Raw genomic sequence first — 23,920 nt, 5'->3', positions numbered from 1 at the left:
CCCTGCATGAAGCCTGCATCTCCCTCTGCCTGTGTCTCTGCCTCTCTCTCTCCTCTCTGTGTATTCTCATGAATAAATAAATAAAATATTTTTAAAAAATTCCACAAAGCCACTATTCTTACTGAGATTTGGCTTTTTTGTTTGTTTTTTGTTTTTGTTTTTGTTTTTGATTAAACACTCTCCTTGTCACTGTAAGCTTTTAGTTAGTTTCCAGAATTCTGAAAAAGTTGCTTTTGCCAGTTTTTAATTGCTTTTATGGAAGGGCAGATTTGTGAAATTCCTCTCTTCAACATTTTTGCTGATATCCTCGAATGATAAATTTTGTCAAGTGCTTTTTCTGCATCAGTTGATATGATCATTTCACTTTTCTTCTCTAGACCATTTATATGGTGGTTCACATAGATTGATTTTCAAATATGGAACCAGCTTTGCATCTCTGGAATAAGTCCTCATCATTCATGATGTATGACTATTTTTATGTGTTGCTCAATTCTATTTGATAATACTTCATTAAGTACTTTTCTGCCTATATTCATGAGAGCTGTTTGTCTGCAGTTGTCTTTTTTGGGACTGACTTTGGTGTCAGGATGATACTACCTCATAAAATAAGTTCAGAAAGGTTCTCCTTTCTATTTTTTGGAAAAGATTTTACAAATTTGGTGTTCTTTTAAAAATGTTTGATAGATTTCACCTAGAATTCATGTTTGCTAGAATTTATGTGAGCCTGGGGATTCTTTTCTTGGGAGTTTTAAAGTTATAAATTTCTATAGTTGTTAGAGGGCTACTCAAATTATTTATTTCATATTGGGTGAGTTGTGGTACTTCGTGTTTTTTGAAAAATTGCTCTATTTCATGTAATTCACCAAATTTATGTGTAGAGTTGTTCATACTATTTCCTTATTATCCTTTTGATGTTTGCAAGATCTCCAGTGATATCCTGTGTTTCATTTCTGGTATTAGTAATTTGTGCCTTCTCTCCTTTGGTGTTTGCCAGTCTTGCTAGAGATGTGTCACTATTATTGTTCTTTTCAAAGAATCAGCTCCTTGTTTTATTGATTTTCTATATTGTTTTTTCTGTTTTCAATTTTATTGATTTATGCTCTTATTATTGTTGTTTATTTATTTTTTTATTCTTTGGACTTATTTTGTATTCCTTTATGAAGTTTCTTAATATTAGGTGACTGTTTTGAGATTTTTTTTCCTTTTTTTTAATGTAAGCATTTAGTGGTAAAAAAAATAAAAAAGCACTGGTATAGCAGCATCTCAAAAATTTTGATATGCTAGATTTTTATTTCCATCCAATTCAATGTATTTCTTATTTTCTTTGAGATTTCCTTTTTGATCCCTGGATTATTTAAAAGTATACTATTTGTTCTCAAGTGCTTAGATATTTTCTGTTATCTTTCTGCTATTGGTTTCTAGTTTGATTCTTTGGTAATCAGAGAACACACTCTGATTTCCATTCTTTTAATTTTGTTGAGATTTATGGTTCAGAATATGAATGGTCTTGTTCTATGTTCCACAGATAATTTGTTATTTTTTGCGTATATGATAAAATGTTTCTATTTAGAATTAGCCTGCTGGACTCAGTTTAGATGATCCCGATTTTGTTGGCAATATCCAAAGTGTCAGAGTCAGAAGCCAGGTGAACATATGCCTTCTTCTCTTTATCAGGCTTGATTGGATGTTGACCTTGGAAACCTCAATGTTGTAGAGCTTCTTCACAGCCTGTTTGATTTGGTGCTTATTGGCTCTGACATACACAATGAACATTGTGTGCTGTTGTCTTCTATCATTTTCAAGGCTGACTGTGGTCAGGGGGAAGTTGATGATGGTACAATAGTCAAATCTGTTTCTTTTGAGGGTGCTCTTCTAAGGATATATTGGCTGCTTTTAGAACTATAGTGGCTTGGGCCACTAGAAGTTGAGTGTTGTGTGAATATCCTCCACCCATTCCTTCTTCTTTTCTGGATACCTTTCAGCACTGCTCTCTTGGCCTTCAAAACCTTGGCTTTAGCTTTGGAAGGGGCAGGGGCTTCCTTCTTCACTGTCACTGCCATCTTTTTGCCATGGACACTTTAAAAGAATGTTTATTCTGCTGTTATTGGGTGGAATGTTATATAAATGTTAATTAGATCCTGTTGGTTGATGATGTGTTAAGTTCTTATATATCCTTGTTGATTGCCTAGAAGTTTTATCAGTTGTTTATAAGAGAGGTGTTGAAGTCTCCAAATGTAATTGCATGTCATCCTTGTGTGGGGGCCATGCTAATCTTCTCTGTACCATTCCAATTTTAGCATATGTGCTGCTGAAGTGAGCACTCTCCAACTGTAATTGCATTAATTTTTGCTTTACATGTTTTCCAGCTCTGTTGGTTTATGCGTACAAATTTGGGATTCCTATGTCTTCTTGGTAGACTGGCTCTTTTATCATTTTCTAAAATTCCTTTCAGGCAGGTAATTTTTTTGCTCTGAGGATGATTTTGTCTGATAATAACATAGCCACTCCTGCTTTCTTCTAATTGATGTTTGCATAGTGTATATATTTTTATTCTTTTAATTTTAACCTATCTATATGGTATTTGAAGTGAGTTTCATGGTTGTGTTTTATGTTTGACTCTACTCTGTCAATCTTTGCCTTTCAATTGCTGTAATTATACCATTTACATTTAATGTAAATAATGATATGTTAAGGCTTTAGTTTGCCATTTTAATTTTTGTTTTCTGTGGATTGTTTGTTTCTGTTTCTTTTACCTGTCTTCCTTGGGTTATTTGAACATATTTTAGAATCTCATTTTGATTTATTTGTAGTTTTTAAAAATCTTTAATAGCTTGTCAAAAAAATTATAAAAATAATACAGGTTCATTATAAAAAATTCAAATAATACCTAAAATAAGAAGTAAAAACAGCTCCATTCTTCTGAAGAGGTGCAAAATAAAATAAGGTATCATTTTCCAAACTACAGGATAGGTAAGATTAAAAGAATGATGAAGCAATGATGATTGTGGAAAACCAATTATCCCTGCCTACATAGAGACCAGGTAAAAGGAAACATAAACACAAACTTCAAAAAATGTTATTAAAAAGAATGATAATATCCAGCACTGGTAAGCATGTAAGCCAGGGCTTCTCAGCCTTAGTACTATTGACATAAATCTTTGTCGTGAAGGACTGTACTGTGTGTTGTAGGGCATTTCACAGCATCTCTGGCCTGTAACACTAGATACCAGTAGCATCTCTAACCCTGTCCCCCTGACCCTAGAGTATTTTTTGAGTATATCTCTTTCTACAGAGTTTTAATGGTTGCCCTAAGTGTTACATACTTATACATAGATGAGTTTTCATACTCTACTGATGGCTACATTTTACCAATATATAAATCTTATCTTCCTGTGAATTCCTTTCCTCCCTCCCATTTGTAATTATTTTAAGTATTTTGTGTACATACACTGAGAACCATATCACATAATGTAATTTTTTTTTTTTTGCTCCAAAAGTAAAAATTCAGAAAATTCAAGAGAAGGAAACTATTTTATTTGCCTATATTTTTACTATTCTTATTTTTTTATTCCTTGTTGATATTTTAAATTCTTATTTTTTATCATTCCTCTTCTTTTTCAAGAATTTCCATTAGCTATTTTTTTAGAGTAAGTCTGCTGGTGACAAATTCTCTTAGTTTTTCTTTATTTGAAAATATCTTGATTTCCCCTTCATTCCTAGGAGTATTTTAACTGGTTATAGAATTCTAAGTTGACAGTTATTTTCTTATAGCACATAAAAAATTTTGTGCCACTTTCTTATGACCTACACAATTTCTTTTTTTTTTTTTTTAATTTTTATTTATTTATGATAGTCACACACACACACACACACAGAGAGGCAGAGACACAGGCAGAGGGAGAAGCAGGCTCCATGCACCGGGAGCCCGACGTGGGATTCGATCTCGGGTCTCCAGGATCGTGCCCTGGGCCAAAGGCAGGCGCCAAACCGCTGCGCCATCCAGGGATCCCCCACAATTTCTGATAATAAATCCATTGCCAAAAAAAAAAAAAAAAGAAAAGAAAAAAATCCACTGCCGTTTGAATGATTTTCCCTATAGATAAGGTATCATTGCTCTTTCATTGATGTCAAGATTTTTCTTTATTTTTAGTTTTTTGAATTTTGATTATCATGTGCTGTGGCATGAATTTCTTTGAGTTTATTCTGTTTAGAATTCATTAAGCTCCTTGAATTTGTAGGCTTATGCCTTTTGCCAAATTTGAGGAAATCAGCCATGATTTTTTCAAATGCTTTTTCAATCTTACATTTTTCCTCTTCTCATAACTCTAAAGACGTGAATGTTAGATCTTTTGTTATAGTTTTACAGTTCCCTGAGGCTCTATTTATTTTTTCCCTTTCCTTTGTATAGACTGGGTAATTCCTATTGTTCTTTCTGTTTATCAATTCCCTTCTCTATCCCCTCCATTCTGATGTTCAGCCTATCAAGTGAGGTTTGTTTTTTTTTTTTTTTTTAACCTTGGTTACTGTATATTTCAGTTCCAATGTTTCTGTTGGATTCTTCTTTTTATTTCTTTATTGACACCATTTCTTTGCTTAAACTTTCTATTTTTTCATTTGTTTTAATCATGTTCATAATTGTGTTTTGAAGTAATTTTGAAATGGCTACTTTAAAATCCTTCTTAGATAATTTTAGTTTACCTATTGGCACCTCATTGTTGGCATCGGCTGACTGTCTTCTTATTCCAGTTGAGATTTTCCTGGCTGTTGGATCATTAGTCATTTTAGATTGTAGCCTGAACATTTTTAGTGTTATGTTAGGACACACTGGATCTTACTTAATTCTTGTCTTAGTAGACTTCCTCTGACACCATGCTTTAAGAGGAATATGGACACAACCTCTTTCCGGCCAGGTTGTGAGCAGAAGTCCAGATGTCCCCCCTTGGCCTCTATTGACACCCTGGGGTTGGAAGTGGGACTTTGTTGCCACCAGGTGGTGGTGAAAGTCATGATTCTCTACTAGGCCTTCTTTGAAACCATTCCAGCAAGGAGAGACAGGGTAGGGTTCTTTCTTACCACCAGGTGGGAGTGGAAGTTCTAGTTCCTCATGTGATTTCCACTGGCATTATGGGAGATACTTCATTGTTGTCTGCCTGGGACGAAAGTCTAACCACTTGACCTTACATTTTACCAACCTGGCAGAGGCGTTGAGTCACTTCATTAAAGCTTGGCGAGAGTGTTGAGTGGTGGGACCACTCAACTCTCCCCTTGGCCTTTTCTGGTGTGTTGAGTAGTGGGATGAAAATCTTTTCCAAGGTGTTTGGATGGAACAGAGTGGTTGTTGCCCAAAAGTTTTCTTGCTAGGTCGCCCCTTTCCTGGTTCTATGGTTAGAGAGAGAAAGCTTTTTTAGGGTTTTTTTTTTTTTTTTTTTTTTGGCCTGTGTCTGCTGGCATTTCTGTGTTGATAGACACAGGCAAAAAGTATGCCTAGGGAGCTCATTACTGTGTCATTCCTTGAGTCCCTAGGTTCCTAACTGGTCCCCATTTGAAAGTCATATATATATATATATATATATATATATATATATATATATATAGTATCCAGGCTATACTTTGTGGGAGAAATAGGGGGAAGGGTGTTTGCTCTTTTTTGATCAAGACCAAAAGTGTTTATTTAACATTATTATTTTTTTTAAGATTTTGTTTATTTAGTCATGAGAGACACAAAAAGAGAGAGGCAGAGACACAGGCAGAGGGAGAAGCAGGCTCCATGCAGGGAGCCCAACGGGGGACTTCATCCCAGGTCTCCAGGATCACACCCTGGCCTAAGGTGACACTAAACCACTGAGCCACCTGGGCTGCCCTCTATTTAACATTATTAAATATATAACATTTTCATTGATTTTCAGTTTAAGAATTTTATAATTTTCTTATGATTTTTTTTAACCAATGGGTTCTTAATTTCCAAATACACGGGATATACTCTTTTGCCTGTTTTTTTTAAACCTATTTGCTTCTGGGTAAGAAAGTTATTTAAAGGACTGTGCTTCAGTTTTTCTCCGATAAAGTGGAGGTAATAATAGTTCTAATCTCATAAACTGTGCAGATTAAATGAATCTGTCCATGAACTTTCCTAAGAAATCATAGATGTGCTCCCCTTATCACTTTTTTTCCTGATTCTTCTTCCATATAATTCCTTGGGTTAAGATGCTGGATTGTTTCTTTTTAATAAAAGTTTTATTGAAATATAAATGATATACCATGCAAATCACCTATTTAAAGTATAAAATTCAATAGCTTTTAGCATATTCACAGAGTTGTGCAAACATCACACAGTCAATTTTAGAACATTTTCATCATCCCCCAGCAAAACTCATTAGCATTCACTCTCCTCTCACAAGTATCTAGACCTAGGCAATTACTAATCTACTTTATGTCTCTATGTATTTGCCTATCCTGGACATTTCAAATACACAGAATTATACAACATGTAGTCTCTTGTGGCTGTCTTCTTTCACTTAGCATCAAGATCCATCCATGTTGTACTGTGTATTAGTGTTTCTTTTTAAAATACCAAATGATATTCCATTGTATGGTTATGCTACATTTTATTTACCCATTCATCAGTTTATGGCCATTTGGGTTTGTTCCACTTTGGGGCTATTATGAATAATGGTGCTATGAACATCCAAGTACAAGTTTTTGTATGGACATATGTTTTCTTTTATCTTGGGTAAATTCCAAGGGGTGGAATTGCAGGGTCTTGGTAAATCTATGTTTAAACCTTTGAGGAACTGCCAGACTTTTCCATAGCAGCTATATCATTTCACATTCCCATCAATAACATATGAAGGTTATAATTTCTTCTAATCCTCACAAACACTTGTATTTTATCTTTTCATTAGAGCCATCCTAGTGAGTATGAAATGTGATCTCATTTTGGTTTTGAGTTTTATTTCTCTGATGGTTAATGATGTTAGTATCTTTTCATGTGATTTTTGGCCATTTGTGTATTTTTTTGGAGGAATGTTTATGGAAGTCTTTTGCCATTTAAAAAACTGAGGAGAAAAATAAATAATAAATAAATAAAAATTAAAAACTTGGGGGAGGGGTGCCTGGGTAGCTCAGTGAATGGGCATCTGCCTTCAGCTCAGGGTGCCATCCGCAGGTCCTAGGATCAAGTCCCACGACAGGCTCCCCACAGGGAGTCTGCTTCTCCCTCTGCCTATGTCTCTGCCTCTCGCACATTCTTTTTTTTTTTTTAAGTTTTATTTATTTATGATAGTCACAGAGAGAGAAAGAGAGGCAGAGACATAGGCAGAGGGAGAAGCAGGCTCCATGCACCGGGAGCCCGATGTGGGATTCGATCCCGGGTCTCCAGGATCGCGCCCTGGGTCAAAGGCAGGCGCCAAACCGCTGCGCCACCCAGGGATCCCTGGAAGAGTTCTTTGTATATTATTTTGAACACAAAATCTTTATTAGAGATATGATTTGTAAATCTTTTCTCCCATTCTGTTTGATTGCCTCTTCACTTTCTCAATAATGTCCTTTGATACGCAAGTTTTTAATTTTGATGAAGACCCATTCACCTATTTTTCCTTTTGTTACTTTTGCTTTTGGTGTCATGTCTAAATCTAAGGTCATGAAAGAATTACTCCTACGTTTCCATTGAAGAGTTTTATAGTTTTAGCTATTAGATTTAGATCTAATAATTTTTGTATATGGTGAGAGGTAGAGGTAGAGGTGCAACTTAACCCTTTGCATGTGGATATCAACACCATTTACTGAAAAGAATATTCTTTCCAACTGAATCATCATGGTACACTTATCAAAAATCAATTCATTGTAAATGTGAATGTTTATTTTTAACTCTTAATTCCACTGGTCTATCCTTCTGTTAGTACCACATTGTCTTGATTACTGTAGCTCTGAAGCAAATATTGAAATTTGGAAGTTTGAGTCTGCAAAATTCGGTCTTCTTTTTAAAGATTGTTCTTTTTAGAGATTTTAAAAAGATTCTTCTTTTTTTTAAAAAAAAATTACAGTGGCTATTCTATATCTCTTGAATTCCTGTATGAATTTTAGGACCAGCCTGTCAATCTCTGCCAAGAAGTCAGCTAGAATTTAGATAGGGATTACACTGACTCTGTAGATCAATTTGGGGAACTATTTTGATCTTATCAATATTAAGTCTTCTGATACATGAATATAAGTTGTCTTTCCATTAGTTAAATCTTCTCTAATTTCTTCCAGTGGAATTTTATAGTTGTCAGTGTACAAGTTGTGTACTTTCTTTGCTAAATATATTCTTAAATATTTCATTCATTTTGATACTGTTAAAATATTCCCTTGAACCCTAAGCATGAGGGCCATATCCTAGGAATGGCAGGCAAAAGGTGGAAGGAGTCAAGGCACCCTACACACCTGAGTACCCAAAGAGCTCTGTGCCTATTACAAAGAGGTGAGAGAAATTATGAGGAAAAAAAGATGTCTATCTTGTACAAACATTTGTTGTTTTGGGTGAGCTGTCACTCACAGATGAACTTGTTTTAATAAATCTAACCTATAAGTACAGGGGCAAGATGGCAGAGGAGTAGGGTCCCCAAGTCACCAGGTCTCACCAACTTACCTAGATAACTTTTAAATCATCTGAAACACCTATGAATTTGATCTGAGATTTAAAGAGAAAACAGTTGGAATGTTACAGAGAGAAGAGTTTGCGCTTCTAACAAGGTAGGAAGGCTGAAAAATAAATAAAAAAGAATCCAGTGGGGGAGGGGCCCTGCGAGGAGCCGGGCTAAAGGGGGTGGCGAGAGCCCAGGACAGGAGAGCCCAACCCAGGAGAAGCAGGAACTTTAACAATCTGCCCCAGATTCTTCCCTGATGGAGAGGCGCTCAGCAGGGAAATCAGGCAGGATCCTAGACGGGCCAATGGAGCCTCCAATCTCCCGGGGTCACTAACAGAGGAGGGGTGCCTGGGGGAGAGCACACCGCACACTGCGGGCCCATCTTGGTAAAGGGCTGGAGTGTGCCCGGTGGGGCCTCGGGGTCATTTGGGGGGGCTCCCGGTGGAGGGGGCTCAGTGCAGAGTGGCTCCCGGTGGGCTCCCGGTGGAGGGGGCTCCCGGTGGAGGGGGCTGCCCCTGCTGCCTTTGGGGGCTGCGGCCGTGGGAGCAAGATTCCAGCAGCACAGGCCCCGGATCCCAGAGCACCGGGGGACACAGCCCAGGATCCTGTGCTCCCCCTGGGACAGGCGGAGGCGGGGAAGCCACAGGACAGTGAGGACTCTCCTGCCACCAGGCACCCCTGAGCTGTGCAGATCAGTGCCCCCTGCCGCCCTGGGAACACCCAGGCCAGTGTGGACTGGGAGACTGCAGTAGTTACTGCAGGACCTGACTCCAGAGATGGAGAGCTGGCCACCGCCAGTGTTGTTGTTCCTCCCAGTGTCACCCTGTGCCTGGGATGGAGAGGGGCTGCCAGTGGACAGAGGCCTCATGGGGTCAACAACTACCACTGAGCCGTGCACCTAGCAGGAGGTGGGGCAGCTCCCCCAGGTGCACACACCTGAGAATCAGCAGAGCAACCCCTCGCCCAGAAGACCCGCTGGAAGGACAGAGGAAGAGGAAGTTCTTGACCCAGAAGCACTGGAAAGCTCCAGGGGAAGTCGAGGAATTCAAGTATATAGAACCAGAGGGAACCTCAACTTTTTTTTTTTTTTTGCTTTACTTTTTTTTCCTTCTTTTTCCAGTACAACTCGCTTTTAGCCACTCTGCACTGAGCAAAATGACTAGAAAAAAGAACTCACCACAAAAGAAGAATCAGAAACAGTCCTCTCTGCCACAGAGTTACAGAATTTGGATTACAATTCGATGTCAGAAAGCCAATTCAGAATCACAATTATAAAGCTACTGGTGGCTTTGGAAAAAAAAGCATAAAGGAGTCAAGAGACTTCATGAATGCAGAATGTAGATCTAATCAAGCTGAAATCAATTGAATGAGATGCAATCCAAACTGGAGGTCCTAATGACAAAGGTTAATGAGGTAGAAGAAAGAGTAAGTGACAAGGAAGGCAAGTTGATGGCAAGGAAGGAAGCTAAGGAAAAAAGAGAAAAACAAAAGACCATGAGGAAAGGTTAAGGGAAATAAATGACAGCCTCAGAAGGAAAAATCTGCATTTAATTGGGGTTCCAGAGGGTGCCGAGAGGGACAGAGGACCAGAAAGCATATTTTAACAAATCACAGCTGAGAACTTTCCTAATTTGAGGAGGGAAACAGGCATTCAGATCCAGTAGATAGAGAGGTCACCCCCTAAGATCAATAAAAACCGTTCAATACCTCAACATTTAATAGTGAAACTTGCAAATTCCAAAGATAAAGAGAAAATCCTTGAAGCAGCAAGAAACAAGAGATCCCTAACTTATATGGGGAGAAATATTAGATTAAGAGCAGACCTCTCCACAGAGACCTGGCAGGCCAGAAAGGGCTGGCAGGATATATTCAGGGTCCTAAATGAGAAGAACATGCAGCAAAGAATACTTTATCCAGCAAGGATCTCATTCAGAATAGAAGGAGAGAGAAAGAGCTTCCAAGATAGGCAAAAACTGAAAGAATATGTGACCACCAAACCAGCTCTGCAAGAAATATTAAGGGGAACCCTGTAAAATAAAGAGGAAGCCCAAAGAAATAATCCAAAAAAATAGGGACTGAATAGGTATTATTCAGTCACTAAATTCATATCTTTCTATAGTAACTCTGAATGTGAATGGGCTTAATGATCCCAACAAAACACGCAGGGTTTCAGACTGGATAAAAAAGCAGGACCCATCTATTTGCTGTCTACAAGAGACTCATTTTAGACCTAACGACACCTCAAGCCTGAAAATGAAAGGTTGGAGAATCATTTACCATTCAAATGGCCCTCAAAAGAAAACAGGGATAGCAATCCTCATATCAGATAAACTAATGTTTATCCCAAAGACTATAGGAAGAGATGAAGAGGACACTATATCATAGCTAAAGGGTCTATCCAACAAGAAGACCTAACAATCATGGATATTTATGCCCCTAATGTGAGAGCTGCCAAGTATATCAATTAATAACCAAAGTAAAGACATACTTAGATAATAATAAATACACTAACTGGGAAGCTTCAACACGGCACTTTCTGCACATGAAAGATCTTCTAAGCACAACATCACCAAAGAAACAAGGGCTTTAAATGATACACTGGACCATATGGATTTCACAGATATTTACAGAACTTTTCATCTGCATGCAACTGAATACACATTCTTCTCAAGTGCACATTGAACTTTCTCCAGAATAGACCACATACTGGGTCACAAATCAGATCTCAACTGATACCAAAATATTGGGATTGTCCCCTGCATATTTTCAGACCATAATGCTTTGAAACTTGAGCTCAATCGCAAGAAGAAATTTGGAAAAAACTCAAACACATGGAGGTTAAAGAGCATCATGGTAAAAGATGAATGAGTCAACCAGGAAATTAGAGAAGAATTAAAAAGATTCATGGAATCTAATGAGAATGAGGGAGGATACAACCATTCAAAATTCTTGGGATACAACAAAAGCAGTCCTAAGAGGGAAATACATTGCAATACAAGCATCCCTCAAAAAATCGGAAAAAACTCAAATACACAAGCTAACCTTGCACCTAAAGGAACTGGAGAAAGAACAGCAAATAAAACCTACACCCAGCAGAAGAAGAGAATTAATAAAGATTCGAGAAGAACTCAATGAAATAGAGACCAGAAGAACTGTAGAACAGATCAACAAAACCAGGAGTTGGTTCTTTGAAAGAATTAGTAAAATAGATAAACCATTAGCCAGCCTTATTAAAAACAAAAGAGAAAACTCAAAAAAATAAAATCATGAATGAAAAAGGAGAGATCACAACCAATACCAAGGAAATACAAACGATTTGAAAAACGTATTATGAGGAGCTATACACCAATAAATTAGGCAACCTAGGGAAGCCCCGGTGGCACAGCAGTTTAGAGCCGCCTGCAGCCCAAGGTGTGATCCTGGAGACCCGGGATCGAGTCCCATGTCGGGCTCCCTTCATGGAGCCTGCTTCTCCCTCTGCCTGTGACTCTGCCTCTGTCTCTCTCTCTCTCTCTCTCTCTCTGAATAAATAAATAAAATCTTTAAATAAATAAAAATAATTAATTAATTAATTAATTAATTAATTAATTAAATAAAGCAACCTAGAAGAAATGGACACATTTCTGGAAAACCACAAGCTACCAAAATTGGAACAGGAAGAAATAGAAAACCTGAACAGGCCAATAACCAGGGAGGAAATTGAAGCAGTCAACAAAAACCTCCCAAGACACAGAAATCCAGGGCCAGATGGCTTCCCGGGGGAATTCTATCAAACATTTAAAGAAGAATCAATACCTATTCTACTAAAGCTGTTCCGAAAGACAGAAAGAGATGGAATACTTTCAAACTCGTTCTATGAGGCCAGCATCACCTTAATTCCAAAACCAGACAAAGACCCCACCAAAAGGGAAAATTATAGACCAATATCCCTGATGAACACAGACGCAAAAATTCTCAACAAGATACTAGCCAATAGGATCCTACAGTATATGAAGAAGATTATTCACCGTGACCAAGTGGGATTTATCCCCTGGATGCAAGGCTGATTCAACACTCGTAAAGCAATCAACATGATAGATCACATCGACAAGAGAAAAAACAAGAACCAATATGATGCTCTCAATAGATGCAGAGAAAGCGTTTGAAAAAATAAAAACATCCATTCCTGATTAAAACTCTTCAGAGTGTAGGGATAGAGGGAACATTCCTCAGCATCTTCAAAGCCATCTATGAAAAGCCCACAGCAAATATCATTCTCAATGTGGAAACACTGGGAGCCTTTCCCCTAAGATCAGGAACACGACAGGGATGTCCACTCTCATCACTGCTATTCAACATAGTACTGGAAGTCCTAGCCTCAGCAATCAGGCAACAAAACGAAATAAAAGGCATTCAAATGGGCAAAGAAGTCAAACTCTCCCTCTTTGCAGATGACATGGTACTGTACATAGAAAACCCAAAAGACTCCACCCCAAGATTGCTAGAACTCATACAGCAATTTGGCAGTGTGGCAGGATACAAAATCAATGCCCAGAAACCAGTGGCATTTCTATACACTAACAATGAGACTGAAGAAAGAGAAAATAAGGAGTCAATCCCATTTACAATTGCAACCAAAAGCATAAGATACCTAGGAATAAACCTAACCAAAGAGGTAAAGGATCTATACCCTAAAAACTACAGAAGACTTCTGAAAGAAATCGAGGAAGACACAGAGATGGAAAAATATTCCATGCTCATGGATTGGAAGAATTAATATTGTGGAAATGTCAATGTTACCCAGGGCAATTTACACATTTAATGCAATCCCTATCAAAATACCATGGGCTTTCTTCAGAGAGACAGAACAAATCATCTTAAGATTTGTGTGGAATCAGAAAAGACCACGAACAGCCAGGGGAATATTGAAAAAGAAAACCAGAGCCGGGGGCATCACAATGCCGGATTTCAAGTTGTACTACAAAGCTGTGATCATCAAGACAGTGTGATACTGGCACAAAAACAGACACATAGATCAATGGAACAGAATAGAGAACCCAGAAGTGGACCCTCAACTTTATGGTCAACTAATATTCGACGAAGCAGGAAAGACTATCCACTGGAAAAAGTACAGTCTCTTCAATAAATGGCACTGGGAAAATTGGACAGCCATGTGCAGAAGAATGAAACTAGACCATTCTCTTACACCAGACACAAAGATAAACTCAAAATGGATGAAAGATCTAAATGTGAGACAAGAATCCATCAAAATCCTAGAAGAGAACACAGGCAACACCCTTTTTGAACTTGGCCACAGCAACTTCTTGTAAGATACATCTATGAAGGCAAGGGAAACAAAAGCAAAAATGAACTATTGGGGCTTAATCAAGATAAAAAGCTTCTGCACAGCAAAAGAAACAGTCAACAAAACTAAAAGACAACCTACAGAATGGGAGAAGATATTTGCAAATGACGCATCAGATAAAGGACTAGTGTCCAAGATCATAAAGAACTTATTAAACTCAACAGCAAAGATACAAACAATCCAATCATGAAATGGGCAAAAGACATGAACAGAAATCTCACAGAGGAAGACATAGACATGGCCAAAAAGCACATGAGAAAATGCTCCGCATCACTTGCCATCAGGGAAATACAAATCAAAACCACAATGAGATACCACCTCACACCAGTGAGAATGGGGAAAATTAACAAGACAGAAAACAACAGATGTTGGAGAGGATGTGGAGAAAGGGGAACCCTCTTGCACTGTTGGTGGGAATGTGAACTGGTGCAGCCACTCTGGAAAACTGTGTGGAGGTTCCTCAAAGAGTTAAAAATAGACCTGCCCTACGACCCAGCAATTGCACTGCTGGGGATTTACCCCAAAGGTACAGATGAAGTGAAACGCCAGGACACCTGCACCCCGATGTTTATGGCAGCAATGGCCACAATAGCCAAACTGTGGAAAGAGCCTCAGTGTCCATCGAAAGATGAATGAAAAAAAGAAGATGTGGTCCATATATACAATGGAATATTCCTCAGCCATTAGAAATGACAAATACCCACCATTTGCTTCAACGTGGATGGAACTGGAGGGGATTATGCTGAGTGAAGTAAGTCAATAGGAGAAGGACAAACATTATATGGTCTCATTCATCCGGGGAATATAAAAAATAGTGAACGGGAATAAAGGGGAAAGGAGTGAAAATGAGTGGGAAATATCAGAGAGGGAGACAGAACATGAGAGACTCCTAACTCTGGGAGACAAACAGGAGGTAGTCGAAAGGGAGGTGGGCAGGGGGATGGGGTGACTGGGTGATGGGCACTGAGGGGGGCACTTGACAGGATGAGCACTGGGTGTTATGCTATATGTTAGCAAATTGAATGCCAATAAAAAATATACAAAAAATAAAATAAATAAAAAATAAAATAAATCTAACCAATGATGCCAATCATTCATTTATTTATTCACTCATTCAACAATTATCTATTGAACATATAAAATGTCATAACATTGTGTTAGGTCCTGAATGAGACGAAAAAGACATTTAAATTCTAGCTATTTGGGATGCCTGGGTGGCTCAGTGGTTAAGCATCTATCTTTTGCTCAGAGTGTGATCCTGGAGTCCTGGGATCAAGTTCCATATTGGGCTCCCTGCAGGGAGCCTGCTTCTCTTTCTGCCTCTCTCTCTGTGTCTCTCATGAATAAATAAATAAAATCTTTTAAAAAAATTCTAGCTATTTAAGAACCTCTCAGTGAACATACACACTAATAAAAACTTTTAAGCAATGACAAAATGCCATTTGTCCATTCAAATGGGTAGTATGGACCAGACTTGTCTCAACAAGTTAGAGAACACAGGAGAGAAAGTGGAAAAAGAATAGATCCCCCTGAGGACTGGAGTCTTAGAGGAAGATTTGAGGGAGGAGCCTTGAACTGGAAAAAAAGTTAGAGAACACAGGAGAGAAATTGGAAAAAGAATAGATCCCTGAGGACTGGAGTCTTAGAGGAAGATTTGAGGGAGGAGCCTTGAACTGGAAAAAAGCAGTGGAATTTCAACAAGCAGAAGAGATAGATGCTTAAATATTTCAGATAGAATATTTGGTGAGAAAGAACAATGTTAATGATACCTAGAAGTGGGAGTGAGGAGGGCAGAAAAATTGAAGGGACAGTGGAAAATGAGAGGACAGCAAATGCTCAACTGAGTAGTCTGTGATCTGGGGGAGGACCCTTCCGTAGTGTGAGCTTGACTGATCTGATTTAGTGGCATATCAAGTAGTTAGGGGCACTGGGCCTTGAGTGCAAGCAGTAAGTGGATACATTGGCAATAGAGATTTTTTTTTTAAGATTTTATTTATTTATTCATGAGACACACACACACAGAGAGGGAGAGAGAAAGAGAGAGAGAGAGAGAGGCAGAGACACAGCAGAGGGAGAAGCAGGCTCCATGCAGGGAGCCCCACGTGGGGCTCGATCCTGGGACTCCAGGACCAGGCCCTGGGACTGAAGGCAGCGCTAAACTGCTGAGCCACCCGGGCTGCCCGGCAATAGAGAATTTTAAAACAATATTAAAGCTGACAAGAATTCATTCTGCTTTTTATTTTCACCTTGCACCGACAATTCTAAAAAATGTCAGTGGTAAAATACCCTCCCCACTCTCCTGAAATCTTTTCTGGGTCTGGGGGCAGTGCTGTCCAAAAGAAATATAATCCAAGCCTCATATGTTATTTTAAATTTCCCAGTAGGCACATTAAAAAAGTAAAAAGAAAAGGGCAAAATTAATTTTTTAAAAGATTTTATTTGAGAGAGAGAGACCATGAGACAGAGCAAAAGCTGTAGGGAGGGGCAGAGGGAAAGAGAGAAGCAGACTCCCCACTGAGCAGGGAGCTTGATGCAGGGCTCAACCTCAAGATCCCAGGATCATGACCTGAGTCAAAGGCAGATCCTTAACTGAGCCATCCAGGTGCCCTGGTAAAATGAATTTTAATAATATATCTAATCCAGTATATCCAAATACTACCATTCCAATATGTAATCAATATAAAAATTGTTAAATGTTTTGTATAATTTTTTCATACTAAGTCCCTGGAATTTGGTGTATATTTTCCACTTACAGCACATCTCCATTTGGACTAGCTACATTGCAAGTGCTCATTAGTCACATATGGTTAATGGCTACTATGTTGAACAGAGCTTGCTTAAGGTCTAAACAGAAACTGTGGTTATGGTTATGTTTTAATAATAAGTCAAAAGCCTCAAATTAGCACGGTTTTATTACTTACCATCTAATAAATATTGTATTCTACATGGAAGTCAGTTTGGAGAACTCCCAGTTACATGGTCAGACCCCAAAACCTATGGATTCAGGTAGTATATGCATTTGTATGGAGAGTAAGTTTTTTTCCTCCCACTAATAATTTGTATTAGAAAAAATAAAGTTACATGAGAAGTATAAACTTTAACAATAATTATCTGTTAACATAACAATTAAGAATAAGAGTAAGCTTATCCTGATCTATCATGCATGTATGTCTTCTTTATATTCATATGAAACATTTTGTATCTTGCTGTTCCTTTTTTTTTTTTTTTTTTAATTTATGATAGTCACACAGAGAGAGAGGCAGAGACATAGGCAGAGGGAGAAGCAGGCTCCATGCACCGGGAGCCCGACGTGGGATTCGATCCCGGGTCTCCAGGATTGCGCCCTGGGCCAAAGGCAGGCGCTAAACCGCTGCACCACCCAGGGATCCCTTGCTGTTCCTTTTTTTTTTTTAATTTTTTTTAAATTTTTATTTATGATAGTCACAGAGAGAGAGAGGCAGAGACATAGGCAGAGGGAGAAGCAGGCTCCATGCACCGGGAGCCTGATGTGGGATTCAATCCCGGGTCTCCAGGATCGCACCCTGGGCCAAAGGCAGGCGCCAAACCACTGCGCCACCCAGGGATCCCTCCTTTTGATTTGAGATTTTTTTTCAGTAATTTCTGCTCCTCCCTTTTAAAGTTTATTTTTTTCCCTACTTGTTGTTTTCTAACTTCTTGAACTACTTTTAGCCTTTCATCTTTTCTTTTTTTTCCCAGGTTTATTGAGATATAACTTACACATAACATTGCGTAAGTTTAAGATGTACAGCATTTTGCAAATCAATCAACGTGATACACCACATTAACAAAATAAAAGGGGGCAGCCCCAGTGGCTTAGTGGTTTAGCGCTGCCTGCGGCCTGGGGGTGCGATCCTGGAGACCAGGGATTGAGTCCCACATCTGGCTCCCTGCATGGAACCTGCTTCTCCCTCTGCCTCTCTCTCTCTCTTTCTCTGTGTGTGTGTGTGTGTGTCTCATGAATAAATAAATAAAATCTTTAAAAAAAAAGAAAGAATAAGAACCATATCATCCTCTCAATATAAGCAGAAAGAGCATTTGACAAAATACAGCATCCATTCTTAATAGAAACCCTCAATAAAGTAGTAATAGATGGAACGAACATACCTCAACTTCATAAAGGCCATATATGAAGAACCCACAGCTAATATCATCCTCAATGGGGAAAAACTGAGAGCTTTTCCTCTATGATCAGGAACAAGACAGGGATGTCCACTCTCAGCATTACTATTTAACGTAGTACTAGAAGTCTTAGCCTCAGCAATCAGACAACAAAAAGAAATAAAAGGCATCTAAGTTGGCAAGGAAAAAGTCAAGCTTTCAATATTTGCAGACAACATGATACTCTATGTAGAAAACCCAAGAGTCTCCACCAAAAAATTGCTAGAACTAATATATGAATTCAGCAAAGTTGCAAGATATAAAATCAATGTACAGAAATCTGTTGCATTTCTCTACACCAATAATGAAGCAATGGAAAAAGAAATCAAGGAATTGATCCCATTTACAATTGCACCCAAACCCATGAGATACCTAGAAGTAAACTTAACCAAAGAGGTAAAAGATCTGTACTCTGAAAACTAGAACACTTATGAAGAAATTGAAGATGACACAAAGAAATGGAAACATATTCCATGGTCATGGATTGGAAGAACAAACATTGTTAAAATGTTTGTGCTACCCAAAGTAATCAACATATTTAATGCAATCCCTATCAAAATACCACCAGAATTTTTCATAGAGCTAAAATAAACAATCCTAAAATGTGTATGGAACCACAAAAGACCCTGAATAGCCAAAGCATTCCTGAAAAAGAAAAGAAAAGCTGGAGGGATCATGATTCCTGATTTCAAGCTATATTACGAAGCTATAGTGATCAAGATAGTACGTTACTGGTGCAGAAACAGACACATAGATCAATGGAATGTAATAGAGAACCCAGGAATGGGCCCTCAACTCTATGGTCAACTAATCTTCAACAAAGCAAGAAAGAATATCCAATGGAAAGAAAAAGACTGTCTCTTCAACAAATGGTGTTGGGAAAACTGGACAGCAACATGCAGAAGAATGTAGCTGGACCATTTCCTTGCACCATACACAAAAATATATTCAAAATGGATAAAAGACCCAAATGTGATACAGGAATCCATTAAAATCCTAGAGGAGAATACAGGCAGCAACCTCTTTGACCTTAGCCAGAGTAACTTCTTACTAGACACTATGCTGGAGGAAAGGGAAACAAAAGCAAAAATGAGCAACTGGTACTGCAGCAAGATAAAAAGCTTCTGCACTGCAAAGGAAACAATCAACAAAATTAAAAGGCAGCCTATGGAATGGGAGAAGATATTTGCAAATGACATATGTGATAAAAGGTTAGTATCCAAAATTTATGAAGAACTTATCAAACTTAACACCCAAAAAACAAATAATCCAGTTAAGAAATGGGCAGAAGACATGAATAGATATTTTTCTAAAGGAGAAATCCAGATGGCCAACAAACACATGAAAAGATGCTCAGCATCACTCATCATCAGAGAAATGCAGATCAAAACCACAATGAGATACCACCTCACACCTGTCAGAACGGCTAAGATTAACAACACAAGAAACAATAGCTATTGGTGCAAATGTGGGGAAAGGGGAACCCTCTTGCACAGTTGGTGGGAATGCAAACTGGTGCAGCCACTCTGGAAAACAGTATGGAGGTTCCTCAAAAAAGTTAAAAACAGAAGTAACCTACAACCCAGCAATTGCACTACTAGGTATTTACCCAAAGGATACAAAAATACAGATTCAAAGGGGCACATGCACCCCAATGTTTAAAAGCAGCATTATCAACAATAGCCAAACTATGGAAAGAGCACAAATGTCCATCGAGTAATGAATGGATAAAGAAGATGTGAAATATATATACAATGGAATAGTACTCAGCCATCAAAAAGAGTGAAATCTTGCCATTTTCAATGACATGGATGGAACTACAGGGTATTATGCTAAGCGGAATAAGTCAGAGAAAGACAAATGCAATATGATTTTACTCATATATGGAATTTATTAAACAAAACAGATGAACATACAGGAGGCAGAAAAAAAAGAAAATCCTAAACATTCTCCTTTGGACCTTCATTAACAGATGAAAGGACTCCTGGAGTAGGGTAAAGAGGATGGGATTCATAATTAGAGAATCTGGGTTTGAATCTCACCTTTTCTTTTTAAATTGAATTTCTTGACAGCTTCAATAAACAGGATTTTATATGATGTAACCACAATAGGGAATCCCTGCGTGACGCAGCGGTTTGGCGCCTGCCTTTGGCCCAGGGCGCGATCCTGGAGACCCGGGATCAAATCCCACATCGGGCTCCCGGTGCATGGAGCCTGCTTCTCCCTCTGCCTGTGTCTCTGCCTCTCTCTCTCTCTCTCTCTGTGACTATCATAAATAAATAAAAAAAAAAAAAGGAAAACAGTGTGTTGATGCATTTATAGGTTGCAGATTACCACAATAGCATTAGCTAACACCGCCATGCTGTCACATAGTTACCATTCCTTTTTGGTGCTGAGAACATTTAAGATTCATTGGCTTAGCAACATTCAAGTATATAATACAGTATTATTAGCTAAAATCACCATGCTGTACATCACCAGAATTTATTAATCTAATAACTGGAATCTTATACCCTTTGCCCAATATCTCTCAATTCCCCCACCCTTCAGCATCTGGAAGCCACCATTCTAATCTCTGGTTCTGTGAGTTCACCTTTTTTATATTCCACATATAAGTGAGATCCTACAATATTTATCTTCTGTCTGATTGGAGAGTAAGAATGTAATAGTTCGGGGATCCCTGGGTGGCTCAGCAGTTTGGCGCCTGCCTTTGGCCTGGGGTGCGATCCTGGAGTCCCGGGATCGAGACCCAGGATCGAGTCCTGTGTCTGGCTCCCAGCGTGGAGCCTGCTTCTCCCTCTGCCTGTGTCTCTGCCTCTCTCTCTCTCTCTCTCTCTGTCATGAATAAATAAATAAATAAATTTTTTTAATGTAATAGTTCATAATTATCAGAATTTAGGCACAGTTTTTGTCTCTAATTACTATGATAATGCATATTCCTGAGATTAAATAGTTGATTAGCAATAAGCAATGAGGGGCACCTGGGTGGCTCAGCGGTTGAACATCCGCCTTTGGCTCAGGTCATGATCCCAGAGTCCTGGGATCGAGTCGCTCATCAGGCTTCCTGTGGGGAGCCTGCTTCTCCCTCTGCCTATGTCTCTGCCTCTCTCTCTCTCTGTCTCTTGTGAATAAATAAATAAAATCTTCAAAACAAAAAAGAAATAAACAATGATAGGCGCATCAATAATAGGCACCCACAACCTGAGTGGCATAGTTGGTTAGGTGTCCAACTCTTGGTTTTGGCTCAGGTCATGATCTCAGGCTCATGAGATCAAGGTCTGTGTGGTACTCAGTGTTCAGCATAGAGTCTTGCTTAAGTTTCTCTCTCCTTCTCCCTCTGCCCCCCTCCCCACCCTCTCACTATCTCTCTCTAAAATAAATAAGTTTTTCAAAAAAGGGAAAAAAAAGAGACATAAGCAATGATAGCACAGTAATTATGAACCAGAAGAAGATGAGATGGTTCAATTTGATCCTTCTGGGTTTATCACTTGGAGTCTGTATTTGTTTTTAAAATTTAAAACAAAAAAACCAAAAAAATAAAATAAAATAAAATTTAAAACAGTGAAGCAAAGTGCAAACTGTGGTATTTAACATTTGCTAGTAAGTGAAAATATTAATTCCTACATGAAATATTTTAGTTATTTGAATCATGTTGTTAAAGTCGAACTGTATTTTATTTATTTATTTGTTTATTTATTTTTAAAAGATTTTATTTATGGGATCCCTGGGTGGCGCAGCAGTTTGGCGCCTGCCTTTGGCCCAGGGCGCAATCCTGGAGACCCAGGATCGAATCCCACGTCGGGCTCCTGGTGCATGTATGACTATCATAAAAAAAAAAAGATTTTATTTATTTATTCATGAAAGACACAGAGAGAGAGAGAGAGAGAGAGAGAGAGGCAGGGACACAGGCAAAGGGAGAAGCAGGCTCCCTGCAAGGATCCTGACATGGGACTTGATTCTGGGTTTCAAGGATCATACCCTGGGCTGAAGGCAGTGCTAAACCGGTGAGCCACCCAGGCTGCCCGAACTGTATTCTTTTTAATCATTAGTTGTTTATCTTAAAATGAAAGAAAGACTCAAGTAAATCATGACATATTTTCTCAGAGACAGATGGGTATGCTAAAAAATTATGTACTCTAGCTGTCAGGTTCAGCACGTAGGTGACTTCATCTGGGTTCCCCAGAGAAACAAAAATAGAATATACATTTTATTATAAGGAATTGTATTATGTGATTATGGAGGTTAAGAAGTCCCAAGACCTGCAGTTGGCCAGCTGGAGACCCAGATGTACCAGTGGTATAGTTCCGGGCTATCTCGAGGCCTAAGAACCAGGAGAGTTGATGGTGTGTTCCAGTCTGAGTCTGAGTTTGAAGATAGGAGAAGACTGACATCCCAGCTTAAAGATGGGCAGAGAAAAAATTCTCCTTACTCAGCCTTTTGTTCTATTCACACCTTCAATGGATTAGATATGGCCCGCCCACATTAGGAAGGGCAATCTGCTTTACTCAGTCTACCAACTGAAATGCTAATCTCATCCAGAAATACCGTCACAGATACCCAAAAGAATATTTAACCGGGTATCTGGGCACCCAGTCAAATTAATACATAAAATTAGCCACCAGAAGTGTAGGTTACTGGTTTGACCAGAGAACATTTCTTTATGCATCCCTTCTCTCTGCTCCATACATATTCCTTTTTTATGATTATTATTAACAAAACTCTGGCCTCCACCCACATACTTTAAAGTAGTTCAAATCATCAGCTGTGTCCAAGTTAGCACGGAAAATTTCTCATTATTGCCTCCTAAAGCAAAACGCCCACAGCCTCTGAGAACATTACTCTTGATGAACTCATCCTTAGCCACTGCAATTGTGAAAACACTCATTCATACATAAAGAGAAGACTTAATCAGAGCAAAAGCATGTACTTCGGTGCCCTACAAAAAATGTACTGTCTCAGTGCAAATGTGTTCAAGTAAATAATTGTAGCCTAGAGAACCCTTGTACTGAAGCTAAGAAATTGAGAAATAAATCAGACCATGTGTAAATTCTGTGACTTGAAGGACAAATATCATTTTTAGAATCAGAAGTTTGACATAAGACATTCTAATTATGTGACCTTGGCTATTTTATAGGATAAATCCTTCAGCCTAAAACCAGAGTATATAAAACTGGTATAACATGATTAGTTTATAGGATGGATGTCACAGTTATCCTGTATCTATATTAATACAGAGAAGGTCCTACTGTATGCCCGGCTGAATAAGCATATTCCCTCCGAAGCATACATAGTGAAGCCCATATGCTTCCTTGGGGAATTTCCTTTCCATTTATGAATGTTTCTTGGCTCTCAATAAACAACACAGGCTACATTTTGTTTGTGTATGTGTCTGACCTTACTAATTCTTTTTCTCTTTTTTTCATTTAGTTTTCTTACTCTATCATTTATTGTAGTAGTATATGTTTACTTCAGTGGCATTTATTATAGTCTCTAACTTAGAGATCTTTATATAGATCTTTCTCAAAGTCGTTGAAACCATAAAAAGCATCAGACTGTAGGTACTCATATCAAACCATAAATCTTTATTTTTTATTCCTAGGCAGATAGACTTCCAAACGATTCTAGATGACAGGTTGGGCTCTGAAATGATTAATCTACCCATTCTTTCACACATAGCTATTTGTATGAAACATAGTCTTTAAATAGACATGTTATCAATAGGTGCAACCTTTAAATGCATGAAGAAGCCATTGCAACGTGACTCTCTTTTTTG

The 23,920-nt window shown here is 38.5% G+C and overlaps 1 non-coding gene and 1 pseudogene across 1 annotated transcript; both read right to left on the bottom strand.

The window, feature by feature from the left end:
• Positions 1-1,591: 1,591 nt before the first annotated feature.
• LOC119878018 lies at positions 1,592-2,060 on the bottom strand (annotated as a pseudogene).
• A 152-nt stretch (positions 2,061-2,212) lies between these two features.
• On the bottom strand, positions 2,213-2,321 carry LOC119868594. The gene has a single exon (XR_005386586.1). It is a non-coding gene; the product is annotated as a U6 spliceosomal RNA (small nuclear RNA).
• Between the last annotated feature and the right edge of the window lie 21,599 nt (positions 2,322-23,920).

This window comes from Canis lupus, chromosome X (genome assembly GCF_011100685.1).
Source record: "Canis lupus familiaris isolate Mischka breed German Shepherd chromosome X, alternate assembly UU_Cfam_GSD_1.0, whole genome shotgun sequence".
Taxonomy (NCBI): Eukaryota; Metazoa; Chordata; class Mammalia; order Carnivora; family Canidae; genus Canis; species Canis lupus.
Note: the sequence above shows the minus strand (reverse complement) of the source record. Positions and strands in the feature narration are given on the sequence as shown.